General features: G+C 42.6%; 1 protein-coding gene and 1 pseudogene across 2 annotated transcripts in view; one reads left to right on the forward strand and one right to left on the reverse strand.

The window, feature by feature from the left end:
- LOC136877035 (clavesin-1) overlaps positions 1-15,743 on the forward strand; it is a 70,194-nt gene that overhangs the window by 18,003 nt on the left and 36,448 nt on the right. For both annotated transcript variants that reach the window (XM_067150836.2, XM_068228526.1), the window contains exon 3: positions 15,270-15,361. The gene's annotated coding sequence lies outside the window, so the exon portion shown is untranslated. The remainder of the gene's footprint in view (positions 1-15,269; positions 15,362-15,743) is intronic.
- LOC136877182 (histone H4-like) lies at positions 77-8,863 on the reverse strand (annotated as a pseudogene).

Here is a 15,743-nt window from a genome sequence, read left to right on the forward strand (position 1 = left end):
TTTTATTTAAAGAAGTGTTTAATTATAGACATAATTAGATATTTTACTAGTACTCTTTAGATATTTCGGAAGAGATCTAACCGCCGAAACCGTAAACGTCCCTGCCTCTTGAGGGCGTACACTACGTCCATGGCGCTCACGGTCTTCCTCTTGGCGTGCTCGGTATATGTTACGGCATCCCGGATGACATTCTCCAGGAAAACCTTGAGCACGCCACGAGTCTCCTCGTAGATTAGGCCCGAGATACGTTTGACCCCAACTCTGCGGGCAAGACGTCTGATGACAGGCTTGGTGATGCCCTGGATATTGTCTCGGAGTACCTTGGAAAGAAAACGGATACTTAAATAACAATTATTCACCATCAGTTAACACCAGATAGCTCATTGCTTTCTAAGTGTGAGTGTTTGGCTTAATATTTTACAAACTTTCCAACCATCTTGAGGAACAGTTAAAATGTCCTCTCAGATCAGATGTGTCCGATGGGCTGTAAGTTGTATCACACTGAGACATAAAAGTTTGGAGCTCTCATGAGAAAGCTAATCTAGAAACCAGAGGAATGCGATTCAATTCTGAGGACATCTATCATTTTGAATTCTATTTGTTTGTTTTGGTCATGAATCCATAGACTAGTTTGACGCACCTCTCCATCACACTCAAATATTTCCTTCTTCTGCCACCTTTTCCACATCCTAATGAGATTTTGGTTGCGCACTGTGCTGTACATATGGATTTCTCTTTTGTTTTTAAGGCCGGATGCCCTTGCTGACATCAACCCTATACGGAGGGATGTGTTCACTATTGCATGTTCTGTGGTGGCTGATCATGTGGTATGTTGTGTGAATATGAAGATGGGCAGGTCCACCTATTCAATACCATATGTTATACTATTATTATTATTATTATTAGTAGTAGTAGTAGTAGTAGTAGTAGCCGTAGTATGCATGTTATATCTTCCCCAAACGATATATCTAGGCTGAATATGACTTAAAGGAAAGGTAGAAATTAGTCCTGATGTATAATAAATAATAATAGTAACGTATGAGAAGCCTCCGTGGCTTAGGCGGCAGCGCGCTGGCCTTTAACTGCTGGGTTCCATGGTTCAAATCCTGGTCACTCTATGTGAGATTTGTGCTGGACAAACCGGAGGTGGGACAGGGTTTCCTCCGGGTACTCTGGTTTTCCCTGTCATCTTTCATTCCAGCAACACTCTCCATTATCATTTCATTCCATCTGCCAGTCATTAATCATTGCCCCAGAGGAGTGCGACAGGTTTCGGCAGCCGGCACAATTTCTATCCTCGCCGCTAGATAGGGGCTTAATTCATTCCGTTCCTGACCCGATCGAATGACTGGAAACAGACTGAAGATTTTCAGTATAACATATGGTATTGAATAGGTGGACCTGCTCATCCTGTTGAAAATAGTCAATCATCAGTACGGACAATAAAATAAAATTAATTTCATAATTTATAATGTCTGTGTGTTTGTTCACTATTATGTGAAAACGGCAAGGCATACTGTTACGAAACATGGTACACATGTTACAATTGTATTACGTTAGATGCTGGACTAATTGATACAATAGTTTTCAAAGGCAAAACAGGGCTAATAGGAGGGTTGAAATGGTTTCTTGCAGAAATTTCAAAATTAGTTTGTTTTATTTAGAGATGTTTCAATTTTGTTTGTCATGACAGCTTTTTATTATTTTTATAAAGCCAGTCCTGGCTGATATGAATGTGAATAACTGAAATCTGTTGTTGTCCAAAGGCAGAATTTTAATAATTAAATACACTAGTCCTCATACTGTACAATTCTGTAAAGAAACCTTTGATGTTTGTTCTATCTGCTCACACATATATAACAAGCACCCATAGTCGCATGATGTACATCAGTGCAGCAGTCTTAAGTCTTACTGGAGATTACATATAAATCCTAGCCCTGCTCATAGCATATGAAATTTAAGCGTTAAGTATGAACAGTAAGTGTCTACGAGACCCTATCATATTGGAATCTGCAGCCAGACCATTGTTGAGTGTGCCTCGTATAACAGTGACTAACTGGGCTGAGTGAGAAATGCTTCCACAGATGCTTGAAGTGACTTCCGTCAGCACATTAGAGACGAGACAACACAACATATCTATTCTCCTCCTTTCTATCTTCCTTATCATCTCCTCAGTCACCTCTCCGTGCTCTGCCATAGAGGAGAGGTTCACCCTGCATATTATTAACCCGCGAGGGGGCGCGTCCGGTCGTTTCAACCATTTCTGTTTATTTTGATCAATCCTTCCGCGAACATTGTTTATTATACTTCCTTCACCTCAGTACCTTTCAATGGACTCGCCCACACTGCTGCCACACCACTTGTATCCCTCTACACTCGTTCAGTGAGTGGCAAACTAGCTATTCGGTCGTTTCGTTCGCACACGACTCCTCACGTTACCTATCTCCGGTCTATTCAACCATACACAACACACAGCGTAGTCTTATTTATAAAGCGGAAAGTGCACTGTTATCATTCATTGTTGAGTAGATTTGTGTTAAATGAAATTAAACATCATTTTAAAAGTATTTTCCATAAACAGAACGTGAATTTTTATTTTCAATTTCATCAGCAAAAGGCAATCTCATTATTATAATTATTATGTTAAAAAGTGTTTATCTGTGTTTAAATAGTATTAACTTATATTATTGTAAACAATAAATAGCGTATAAAGTAAGCGCTTGGTACTTTATTGATTTCCGGTCGAAACGACCGTACGCGACTCCTGGCGTTACACTCGGCATGCGACCCCTCACGGGTTAAGAAAAATAATTCTTTAATGAAATTCATACATTATTGAACCTTAGATGACAAGACCTTTCTGGTTAGAGTTCTAAGCTTAAACACACTCATCAACAAAATAAAAGAAAGTAAACTAATTCACACGCCAAGAAGGAGTTGTTATTTTGCTGCAAAGCTCAGCATGCAGTTACATTTCATGTAGTTAGTCAAATTTTTAACATAGTAGCTAGATCAGTTGAATGATCTTGCCACCAGAAGCTGTGAACATGCCGTCACCCACACTTATGCAAAGGCTCACAGAGACTATGCATATGTAGTGGAATGCTGTTCACGGTTGTAGAAAGCTCATCAACTACCCAATCTGCCTCTACAAGGTACTCTATTTCACTGCAGAATCGTCGCCTCCTTTATTTTCAATACAAAAACCGGATTTTAAAATTTCATCGCATAATCGTCACACGTCCAAATTTTGTTCGTCAAACTGTCTAAAAGGTAAATGGAACTGCAATGTACCGGTAAGTTCCATATGAATGTGCAACTTTAATACTTATGTGCCTTGTCAGCCATTTGGCAACACAGTATTTTGACACGCAAAATCGTGAAGCGTTCCACATTTTTAACCGGCCCCGTGGTGTAGGGGTAGCGTGCCTGCCTCTTACCCGGAGGCCCCGCGTTCGATTCTCGGCCAGGTCAGGGATTTTTACCTGGACCTGAGGGCTGGTTCGAGGTCCACTCAGCCTATGTGATTAGAATTGAGGAGCTATCTGACGGTGAGATAGCGGCCCCGGTCTCGAAAGCCAAGAATAACGGCCGAGAGGATTCGTCGTGCTGATCACACGACACCTCATAATCTGCAGGCCTTCGGGCTGAGCAGCGGTCACTTGGTAAGCCAAGGCCCTTCAAGGGCTGTTGTGCCATGGGGTTTGGTTTGGTTTGGTTTGGTTTGGTCACGTCTGCGAGATGTCGTACAACGAACGAATAAATAATACCGGTATACGTACGACGCATGGCTTATCGGCAGTTCGACAACGTGGTCACGAGACACCGTACAACTTATTCATCAGTGACATATGGGTTTTCATTTAAAATACGCAAGGCCATTGCCTTCGTGATACACAGGCCGTACTGTAAAAAGCGCACCAAGCCCATCAGCTGATCAATTAGGGCAGGTAAATGAATGTTATGAGTTGTATTTGCGTATATAATACATAGTGATTGACAGCATTCTTTGGATAATTGTGGCTGCTAAAACACACATCTTAAGCTTTAAGTATATTTCATGCCTGTTCTCTATATTTTTCACTTCAGGGTGTACGTAAGCAGCTCTTATTCAGATAACGAAACCTCATAGTTTAGGTTAGGTAAGTTGTTTTCACGTCGTGAATAATGAAAATTCAAGGGACGTAATGCTTCTCTTGGAATGTACCGGTATTCGTTGAGTTGTTATTGCATAACACGTTTTTGTGGAAATATAAGTTAAAGTGCTGCCAGTAGTGGCGATTAGTGGGCGAGGCGAGCGGGAGCAGCCACCTCCCCTCCGACTTTGAGGAAAAAAATTACATTTTTACTCCATTTTAGCCGCTTGAAACTAGGATTTATCAACAAAAAAAAAGTGTGCAAGCTCTGTCGTCTTTTCAGTTAATTCTTTCCTTTAATTTATTTAATCATCATCATCATCATCATCATCATCATCTGTTTACCCTCCAGGTTCGGTTTTTTCCTCGGACTCAGCGAGGGATCCCACCTTTACCGCCTCAAGGGCAGTGTCCTGGAGCTTCAGACTCTTGGTCGGGGGATACAACTGGGGAGAATGACCAGTACCTCGCCTAGGCGGCCTCACCTGCTATGCTGAACAGGGGCCTTGTGGAGGGATGGGAAGATTGGAAGGGATAGACAAGGAAGAGGGAAGGAAGCGGCCGTGGCCTTAAGTTAGGTACCATCCCGGCATTTGTCTGGAGGAGAAGTGGGAAACCACGGAAAACTACTTCGAGGATGGCTGAGGTGGAAATCGAACCCACCTCTACTCAGTTGACCTCCCGAGGCTGAGTGGACCCCGTTCCAGCCCTCGTACCACTTTTCAAATTTCGTGGCAGAGCCGGGAATCGAACTCGGACCTCCGGGGGTGGCAGCTAATCACGCTAACCACTACACCACAGAGGCGAACAATTTATTTAATTATTAAGAAAAATACTTACGGTACAGTAGCGGAAATACGCACAAAATGTTCGTCGCAGCTAACCGAATTGTACAACGCCGCAGCAAGTAGTGGAGACCCGCGGAGCAATGTGTAGCATGTTCTGCAACGAAGGGCAGCAGGGGTATATTCTGCCAAGGTCACCCGCTTGCCGCACGCATTCGTCAGTATGGCAGTCTCACTCACAAGGGGACATTCCTTACTCGTCACCACCGATTTCGCTCAAATTTATAGAATATGCAGGGTTTGGCTAGAAATGAAAGTACCCGAAGTGGAAACTCCAGATGGCAAAGCGTATAGAAAATAAAAATAAAACTGTTGACGCGACTCTCGCACCGCACTTTTTTACGTTAGCGCGCACGCTGAGCAGTTGTTGGCGTATCGGTAAGAGCATGGACTAGTAATTCGATGGTCGTGGGATCGACTCCCCGTGTGGAGAATAGTTTTTTCTGTCAACATTTATATTATTCATTTTCCAATTAAACAGAAAGGTGAATAATTAATTTCATTTATTTATACGCAAAAGGCATTGAAGATGTAAAATAATTGGGATTTCCTTGTCAGACTTTTTTCTACCTGCGCCAAGAATCTATTGTTTGTGTACAGCCGCCAGGAGCAACCTTCACTTGTCAGGTGGAAACGAATCGAACAGCGAAACGACTACCGTATTCACGTCAACATTTTCATTTTCATTTTCATTTTTATTTTTATTTTCTATACGCTTGGTACTTTCATTTTTAGCCAAGCCCCGTATGTTCTATACATTTGAGCGAAATCGGTGGTGACGAGTAGGGAATGCCCCCTTGTCTGTTCAGTTCTGTCACGCCGTATGTTTACTTCTATTTAATTGTAATCATCATCATCATCATCTGTTTATCCTCCAGGTTCGGTTTTTCCCTCGGACTCAGCGAGGGATACCACCTCTACCGCCTCAAGGGCAGTGTCCTGGAGCTTCCGACTCTTGGTCGGGGGATACAACTGGGGAGAATGACCAGTACCTCGCCCAGGCGGCCTCACCTGGCATACTGAACGGGGGTCTTGTGGAGGGATGGGAAAGGCAAGGAAGAGGGAAGGTAGCGGCCGTGGCCTTAAGTTAGGTACCATCCCGGCATTTGCCGGGAGGAGAAGTGGGAAACCACGGAAAACCACTTCCAGGATGGCTGAGGTGGGAATCGAACCCACCTCTACTCAGTTGACCTCCCGAGGCTGAGTGGACCCCGTTCCAGCCCTCGTACCACTTTTCAAATTTCGTGGCAGAGCCGGGAATCGAACCCGGACCTCCGGGGGTGGCAGCTAATCACGCTAACCACTACACCACAGAGGCGGACATAGTACTATTATTACCGCACATAAGTTGGTAGTCTGTCAACCTTTATGTCTCTCTCGAAATTCGCTCAGAGAGCATAAAAACTTACCATTTTATGGTTTTTCTCAATTTTGATGTCTTTTTTTCTTTTTTTTTTTTTTTTTTTGCTTTGCTTTACGTCGCACCGACACAGATAGGTCTTATGGCGACGATGGGACAGGGAAGGGCTAGGAGTGGGAAGGAAGCGGCCGTGGCCTTAATTAAGGTACAGCCCCAGCATTTGCCTGGTGTGAAAATGGGAAACCACGTAAAACCATTTTCAGGGCTGCCGACAGTGGGGTTCGAACCTACTATCTCCCGAATACTGGATACTGGCCGCAATTAAGCGACTGCAGCTATCGAGCTCGGTAATTTTGATGTCTAACCCCGCCTCCCCTCCCCCCTATATCCCCCAGACCCGGGTACATTCTGTTGTGTATAAATGTTTGTGTCCGCCTCTGTGGTGTAGTGGTTAGCGTGATTAGCTGCCATCCCCGGAGGTCCGGGTTCGATTCCCGGCTCTGCCACGAAATTTGAAAAGTGGTACGAGGGCTGGAACGGGGTCCACTTAGCCTCGGGAGGTCAACTGAGTAGAGGTGGGTTCGATTCCCACCTCAGCCATCCTCGAAGTGGTTTTCCGTGGTTTCCCACTTCATCTCCAGGCGAAGGCCACGGCCGCTTCCTTCCCTCATCCTTGCCTATCCCTTCCAATCTTCCCATCCCCCTACAAGGCCCCTGTTCACCATAGCAGGTGAGGCCGCCTGGGCGAGGTACTGGTCATACTCCCCAGTTGTATCCCCCGACCAAGAGTCTGAACCTCCAGGACACTGCCCTTGTGGCGGTAGAGGTGGGATCCCTCGCTGAGTCCGAGGGAAAAGCCGAACCTGGAGGGTAAACAGATGATGATGATGATGATGATAAATGTTTGTTCCGCCTTCCACTTCTTATTCCCAATCGCCGCTACTGTGTGTTGCGAATTTAAATTGTCACAATGCCAAGAAGTTGTGTGCGCCACGACGAAAATTCAACTATACAAGTGACTATACACCAATATGCTCATTTCCTTCGAATGAGGGCAAGAGAAATTCATGGAAGATGAAAATCCTAACCGAAAATGTAACTATTACGAGTTTCGCTCATTTTCCGAGCTGATGGTGAGTTCTACCTCTGACTTTATTCTTCTTGTAAGTACAGCCAACGGCCTTAGCCGTGTTGAAACACCGGATCCCGTAAGATCTCGGAAGTTAAGCAACATTGGGCGTGGTCAAGATTTGGATGGGTTGCCACGCGCTGTTAGTGGGGTTAAGGGAACGGAGGAGCGGAAAGAAACTGGCCACTCTACCGTACGTAAACTCCGGCTCAGGCACACCTCTGCGGAGGTTCGGACCTGCCTTCGGGCAGAATACACCCTTACCCTTACCTTATAGACATAGATGTATAGTAGTGCATTTTATTGTTGGTGCACAACAAGTCTAAAAGTAACCGAGATGATTAGTAACCAAGGAACCCTACATTTGTGTTATTTCTTGGATTAGGTAATATTGAGAACGTGAGAAGTAAAAGGAAAACCCAGTCTAAAATGTAGAAATAAATGTAGTTTATAAAACCCAAACTTCTATTAAATGTTTTTGGCATTATTATGATGAAACGGAAATGCCCTGTCGACATTCGCATTCAAAGTATTTCTTACGCAACTCGCGCTAACACCCGTCTACTAGATTTAAAAAGACCGCTGAGCGCTTCGGCAGCGGATGTGACAGCGGGGCAGATGGTCGCTCGCTGCGGGGAACCAACCAAGGCCAAGTGACGTCACGATCGAACATTCCATTGCTTCCATTTCATTATCTCCAGAGTGAAATGTCCGATCAAAATTTTAACCATGTCATCATGTAGATTCTCATAACAGATAATAATGTACCAAATTTCAAGGAAATCGGCAGAAGAATAGTCGAGTTATTAAAGATTGAAGAATCTTGTATTTGAAACATCGCAGTCCAACCCACGCGTATAAAAGAAGCGTGCTGGCTCAGTAGAATTCAGCGTTTGTGTGTCTTCGTATCCCAGCTGCCACGTCGTGCGGGCCAGCTGTGGAAATTGCACTCGAGATCGTTACTCTGTCCGGTTGAGTGCCGATGACATGTCGTGTACCGACCTCTCCAAGGCTCGAACCGGTAAGGTAGTGGGAAGGGGCTGACCTTTGCTTGAGTGAGAGCAGATATAAACCCGAAACCAAGATGGCGGGGCGCTCTCTCGATCTCGTACTCTCTTGACAGTGAAGTTGTACGCGAGTGCCGCAAGGCAGAATTCGGACTTGGCGCGTAGCAGTAGGCTCGTGAGCAAGCTCCCGTCAGAGCAACGTAGTGAGAAATTGTACATATCTTGTAAATAGTGTTATAGTCGTCCTGAGTAATAAAGGGCAGTTGCTTTACTTCATCTTTTATTTCGGGAGTTCCGGGACCAAGTTCGCACCCACAAATTACCTCCATACAGGACCGCTCGGCAGCTAAGGTGTACACTGCACGGAAGCCATATTTGTACACCATAATTCAAATAATTTAATGCTATTGTTTCATTGTGCCCCGTGTTTCATTGTGCTGATCAGGTTCCCGGCTTTTTCGATGTGCCTCGCAACAGCAATATTGCGTTAAAAGGAACACGGAGTGAATAGCCTATTTTATGAAAATCAGCGGTGGTGAGAAATTACGACCTACACAGCTGACGGAAGAAAGGTGCCGCCTTTCATATTTTTCAAGAAGAAAACGATACTGGTACCTAAGCAAATACTGTTTCGCGTGCAATTTATGTACGACTGCACCCGGTGCACTACTGAAACTCTCCTTATTTTAGATAGATTCCGAGGTAACCTCGTGAACGAAGCGAAGCACCTTCTCAATGAAAATAAGGCACAACAGGTAGCCATTCTCGGTGGCCTAACATCTCCTTTGTAGCCAGTGAACATTAAAATATAATTTAAAGACCACCTACGTTGATTTTACTAGTGGATAATGAGTGGCGATCAGCAATTAACACCCGCTGGAAATATTAGGCATCAATCCTTTGACTTATTAGCCTATTCTCGTGAGAAATGAAGAGTTGGGACCTTATACCTCCTGAAATAGTCTCCAAGAGCTTCGAAAAGACTTTGATTTCGAACGCACAAGACGGATCCAAAGATGACGCAGTGCGACAGAGTAACGAAGCAGCGGCGAGTACGGCGCATCAGAAAACAAAACCAGCGATAGCGACACAGAAGATTTTACGTCAGTTGTTTACTGGGAAGTCCGTATTTCACAATAATGCGATAAATTTTGCTAGTGTAATATTTTAACTTTAATGCTTCAATTACTGACAATTAACTTAATAAGTTCATTTTTATTTTCAGATTGGAGAAACATGCGCCGAAATGTTGCAAATAAATGATGAATTTTGATTTGGACTATTTTAATTATATTGATGTATATAGGCCTACGGTACCGTACGCGATTATTACGGTACGTTTCACCTTAAACTTGTATAAAATACAATTTAATTTTTTCAGTAATACAATACTGGTATTAAAATAGTCTTCGCGTAAAGGTCGCATCCTTTTTCGAAAATTTTGGTATAATAACTGCGACGATTATGCGGTGAAATACGGTACCGGTAATCAAAAAAATTTTGCACGGTTATCAGAGTTGGAGAGCTGACATGTTTTTGGAGTGCGCAAGGCTGGAAGTTTGTATTGATGAGTCATCCGTCACTTAAGCCATTCTGACTAGACTGTTAGTGTGTGTTAGGATCAGTACATGAGTGACGGTGCCCACACATGGCAACTGGCCTCAGAACGCCCTTGACTGACAACCAGGAGAGAGAAATGTCTGATCCTCTGACATTTTCTCTCACTATGAAAACAAAAAAGTGAAGAAAGGAAAAGGTATGGTAAATTTGTCTCGTGGCATTCGTTATATGCCATGCCATTGACATACCCAGAGTCATCTCCATTTATAGTGGCTTTGTGAATGACAAACCTGGACTGCTACAGACTGGAACCAGGTTGTCTTTAGTGGCGAATTTAGGTTCTATTCGTACACTGATGATAACCGTGTTCATGCTGGAGGCTTCATCATGAGCATCTCAATCCTGCCTTTGTTGACATGACACCCCCACTGCTGATGTGTTGGTCTGTGGGAAGAAGGGGAGGGCATAATATAGTAGTCTGTCATCCCCAGCACAGATATGAGGAATATTACCTGCACAGCAATATGGCAGAACATGCTGTGGCTGCATGTGTTGCCCTTCATGATAGGCCTTTCTAGAGGCATTTTCCAGCAGGATAATGCTCGGTCACATACAGTAAAGGTATCACAGGAATGTCTCTGCAACTACGTCACACTCCTCTGGCCTGCATGATCGTCAGATTTCTCACTTATCAAATATGTCTGGGGCCACCTGGGACACCATCTTAAGCAGCCTATGGCTTTTCATGATCTAGAGCAGAGGTTTCCAGTTAGTAAGGGCTTGAGGGCCCCATTGGAAACCTCAGGCATAATCGCAGGCCACAGTACTATCAATGAGAGAAGACCAAAGAACTGAAACTGCTTCTTACACCAATTGCAGTTAAAGTATTTTTTGGTATTCATTACATGCTACGTTACATAAAATGTCCACAGTGAGGTTGGCATACAGTTCAAGATTTGGTATAGATCCCATAGCCAATTTTATAATGGTTAAGACCTAGCACTGGCATTTGTGAGGGCTCATTCTGCCGAAGTTTGGATTTTAATTTCTTTAAATAAAAAAATAATCTATTCAGACCAAGTGAATACTGTACTTAAAAACAGGAATTAATATTAATATTAAAGAGTGAATTAGTTCTGACTTGGGTCTATAAGGAGTATAACAATTAATATATTTCTGAATGAGCTATGAAATATTTTTTGTAAATTTTCTTCACATTTCATACTTTTCTTTTTAAAGCCCTCGCAGGCCACAAAATATGGCACGCAGTCCAACATTTGGAATCCCCTGATCTAGAGGATCCGTTGCAGCCATTGATCTCTATACATGGATGGCTGGTAGCTTGGGTAGCAGTAAGCCGAATAGAAGATGACTGGCGTAGTAACATGGCAGCGAGCGCACGGTGCAGTAGACCACGAGGAGCACGCTTGCTTTGTTTATGCTTACTTCAGGGAGGCCAGGCCTCTTGATTGTAGTTGCATGGGTGTTCTGTGCTGTGTTATTGCAAAGGTAGTGTACTTACGAATTTAGGTCCGTCGCCTTGTAGTATGCCTGTAAATTACAAGATTCAATTTCAATATGTATCTGTTTATGTGAAATCTGAATGAAGAGAACAGGGTATTAACATGCCGCAGTATTCAGCTTATTGATGTACAAACAGAACTGATCAGCAGAAGGAGAAATCATTTCATCGGTGCGTTTTATCTTCTTCTTCTTCTTCTACTTTATCTGTTTACCCTCCAGGGTCGGTTATTCCCTCGGACTCAACGAGGGATCCCACCTCTACCGCCTCAAGGGCAGTGTCCTGGAGCTTCATACTCTGGGTCGGGGGATACAACTGGGGAGGATGACTAGTACCTTGCCCAGGCGGCCTCACCTGCTATGCAGAACAGGGGCCTTGCGGGGGGGATGGGAAGATTGGAAGGGATAGACAAGGAAGAGGGAAGGAAGCGGACGTGGCCTTAAGTTGGGTACCATCTCGGTATTTGCCTGGCAAAGTGGGAAACCACGGAAAACCACCACTACACCATGGAGGCGGATGGTGACTTTTATAATCTTCCTAGGGTAGTGTTTTGAATTTTAGGTTTATTGTATCTCATGTCACATATTCTGGGAGCAAAAGGGCAATTAATTTTTGTAGGTTTCCTTTCTCGAGACCCTAACTTCTAATATCATGGATTAGGCGTATCAGGTGGGAGAATTGGGAGCCTTCTAAAACAGCTGTTCTCTGGTAAGATCATTCTGCGGAAGACTGTTTTGATAGAACTGGACAAACTGTACGCCTTAGAAGTGATGCACAGCCAACCGTTTTCAATTTTCCTGAACATTTACTGCAAGTAAAGATTTACTTATATTTTTATTTATTTGTCATCATTAATCTGATGGTTTTGATAAAATAATTGACGTGATGTTATAACAATCTTAGAAAATGAAGTCTGGAGGAGTTCTAGACCTTATTTACATCAGTAATAATTATGGGTTTCAGACACTGGAGTGGTGGGAGAAGGGAAAGTGTGGTGGGTGTTTTAGGCTATCCCATAATAATATTTGTGGTATTTGGGGTTCTTTTAAGGAGTGTTACATATTTATGATGATGACCATCAATATTGCTTTGCTATCTGAATTTAATTAAAGAGGTCTGTAATAGTTATTTAGGGTAACAATTTATGAGCTGGAAGGAAGTCATAAAACCATAACCTTAATTTACTCTATTCGGTGGTATAGGCTTGGAAGTGGCGAGGGTGTTTTGATCACATTTCCCCACCCTTTCATTGTTACACCCCTAGTTTCACGTCATTTTCAGGCAGTAGTAAATTTTTTCGGCCGTTATTATACACTCATTTTTATTGCTATACCAGAGATTTAATTAGCTCAGAATGGTGTGTCAGTGATCCCAATATCCTTATGCATTGAGTGAACATGTCTCTATATTTTTAATTATTCCAATGCGCTATTAATTGTGATTTAAAATTGACTATATTATCATTGCTTCCCCATACGGAGAGCTCTAGGGTGGGTACACCAACATGGCGAACCGCGCACTCAACTTGGCGTGCTTTCTCCTGCGGCGGAGAGCTGCCATCAGCGATCCATGTATAGAGATCAGTGGTTGCAGCAAATATATTGAATATGCCACAGGGTACCATAAAAAACCTGTATGTGTCCATGCCCTCTCGAATCACATCTCTATATTCAAGCTAGAGTCAGACTTACTGGGTACAAAAGTCTCCTTTCAAGTGTTCAGTTTTCCACAGTAAACCATCATTTTGCTCTGATAATGTAATTACACCCATATTAAGTTTGCGATTCCAAAAACTCTTTCTTGGTACACGTTTTGTTTTTTCTTCTCTATCTTTTGATCATGATAGTATTTCATACAGCAGTTTTTCCGGATCCACCGATGATGACGATAACAATAATCATATGGCCTCAGCTAACGTGTGCAATCAATTTAATTTTATGCCATCTGGCTGCTTGCTTGTCAATTTTGATGTTCTGTTTTACTCTGGGTCTACTAGATGGCGGAATAAACCAAATCTCTCTTGGACATCAATGGCTGAGTTTTTAATGAATTTTGTCAGGTAAACATCAAATATACCTGAGGTTCGAGGTCCACTCAGCCTATATGATTAGAATTGAGGAGCTATCTGACGGTGAGATGGCGGCCCCGGTCTAGAAAGCCAAGAATATCAGCCGAGAGGATTTATCGTGCTGACCACACGACAGCTCATAATCTGCAGGCCTTCAGGCTGAGCAGCGGTCACTTGGTAGGCCAAGGCCCTTCAAGGGCTGTAGTGCCATGGGGTTTGGTTTGGTTTGGATCTTTTACATACCAACATTGTATGATGTGGAGTGTTGAAGGGAATTTTTTCCGCCCTTCAAAATTGCTACTACCTCTGCTGGGTTTGAACCCGCTATCTTGGGATCCTGAGGCTGACACTTTAACACTGATCCACAGAAAGAACTAGGTCCAGTGATGGTATGCCACATGTCTAGCTGTACACTCATCAAATACATGTTACTATAAAACTTTGCATAGTATTTTTATAAAATATTAAATTAGCCAGGCCTATTGTGTAAGAGTACAATATCTGCCTTAAATCCAGAGGTCCCAGGTTCAATTTTTGGCTTGTCCAGTGTTTTTAATCCTGGACTTAGGACTCATGAGACTAACTGAGGAGCTGTCTGACATACTGGCAAGAGGCAGCTGACTTGGTGAAGAATGTCAAGCAATGTGGCTGAAGATGTTGTCATGTTGTCACACTGACAACTTGACACTCCAAATTCCACAGGCTATTTGGTTGTCCTGGCAGGCCAACATTCTTAATAAGTTATTTATATCACAGGGTTTGTTTGCTTTGATAAAATAATGAATTATTTATTTTCTAATAAATGAATAATTCCCCTGAAAAACCAATGTACTAGAGTTCAAAATTAATCCACATGCATTTTTCTAGTTATTGAGAAGTGGCAGCTCGTGGTCTATTCAAATGGGTGTGCAACATTTCTCTCTTTCACACTCTGTTCTCTCTCTCACTCTACTTCATATGCACCTCATTTTAAACACAGTAGCAGATTTTCCCTTCCATCAGCCGTACTCACTCCCCATCTCTCCATCTAATGGTTTAGACCACATGGCAATGATTTAAGTTTTTCCTACTGTCTTTTATACTGGCAAATTTATCTATTACCAGAAACCTTTCACTCAATTGGCCTGGTCTAGCAAGTGCGAGAATTGCACATGATTGGGGATGAGCAATTAATTAGGGTCTCCAGAAAATGCTGCACCCTGATGTTGACCAGTGGTGAAAGTTCCTACCCCACCTACTGCAACTCGCAAAAATGTATGTGCAGAACCTATTGCAATTTCATAGTTATATCACCTTCAGGGTACTGACTTGCCCCCTGCTCCCCAACAGCAGTTTTGGTTCAAAAAACTCATAGGACCATTCACACAATCCCAATATTGTGATTCTGCCAGGAAACGTGCTCATGAGAGGTGACAATAGCAGTGGGGAGAGCATGCACAAATTGAAAACATACAGTAGTTAGTGTACATGATCAGAAACTTGTATTTCTTTGAATGTTCTTTTCCTTAAAATAAATGCCGTGCCTGTTAACCAATTCAGTTGTATGTTTGCAAGTATGCAAATAGCCAGGAACTGCCACTGTTATTATGACTGTTCTTGCTAAGTGTTTTGTTATTTTTTAATTTGAAATTGTCTATTGCAGAAGAAGAAGGTCTTTACTTAAGAACAAATGACTGATTCATACTGCGGCATCTTTATACATCACATTTTGATACTAAGAAGGCGTTCAATAAGGTAGGTCTAATTTTAATATTTACTTTCCTTTGTGTACCACAGAAGTACACATATAAACTTCAAATCAACATGAATAATTTTATATTGCAACATGAAAATGTAATTACTTTAGAATTTCTTAGTCTCAGTTTACTGCAGAGGTATTAGGACCAAACTTTGTAGACCTCAGTTCAGAGTCTCATGGGTGCCAGCAGAAGTACTTCTGGGTGTTCTGGGGGAAGCAAATAACCAGGGGTAGAGAGAAGTTTTTTTAAATTTGAAATCATTTTAAGGCATTTTTATCATCTAAAATATAGTCATTTTACTTCACTTAATTAAAAGTTATTTCACAAAATTTTTACATACCATATGGTATTATTTTGTTAACCTGAAGTAAAACGGT

Source organism: Anabrus simplex, chromosome 7 (genome assembly GCF_040414725.1).
Source record: "Anabrus simplex isolate iqAnaSimp1 chromosome 7, ASM4041472v1, whole genome shotgun sequence".
Lineage (NCBI taxonomy): Eukaryota > Metazoa > Arthropoda > Insecta > Orthoptera > Tettigoniidae > Anabrus > Anabrus simplex.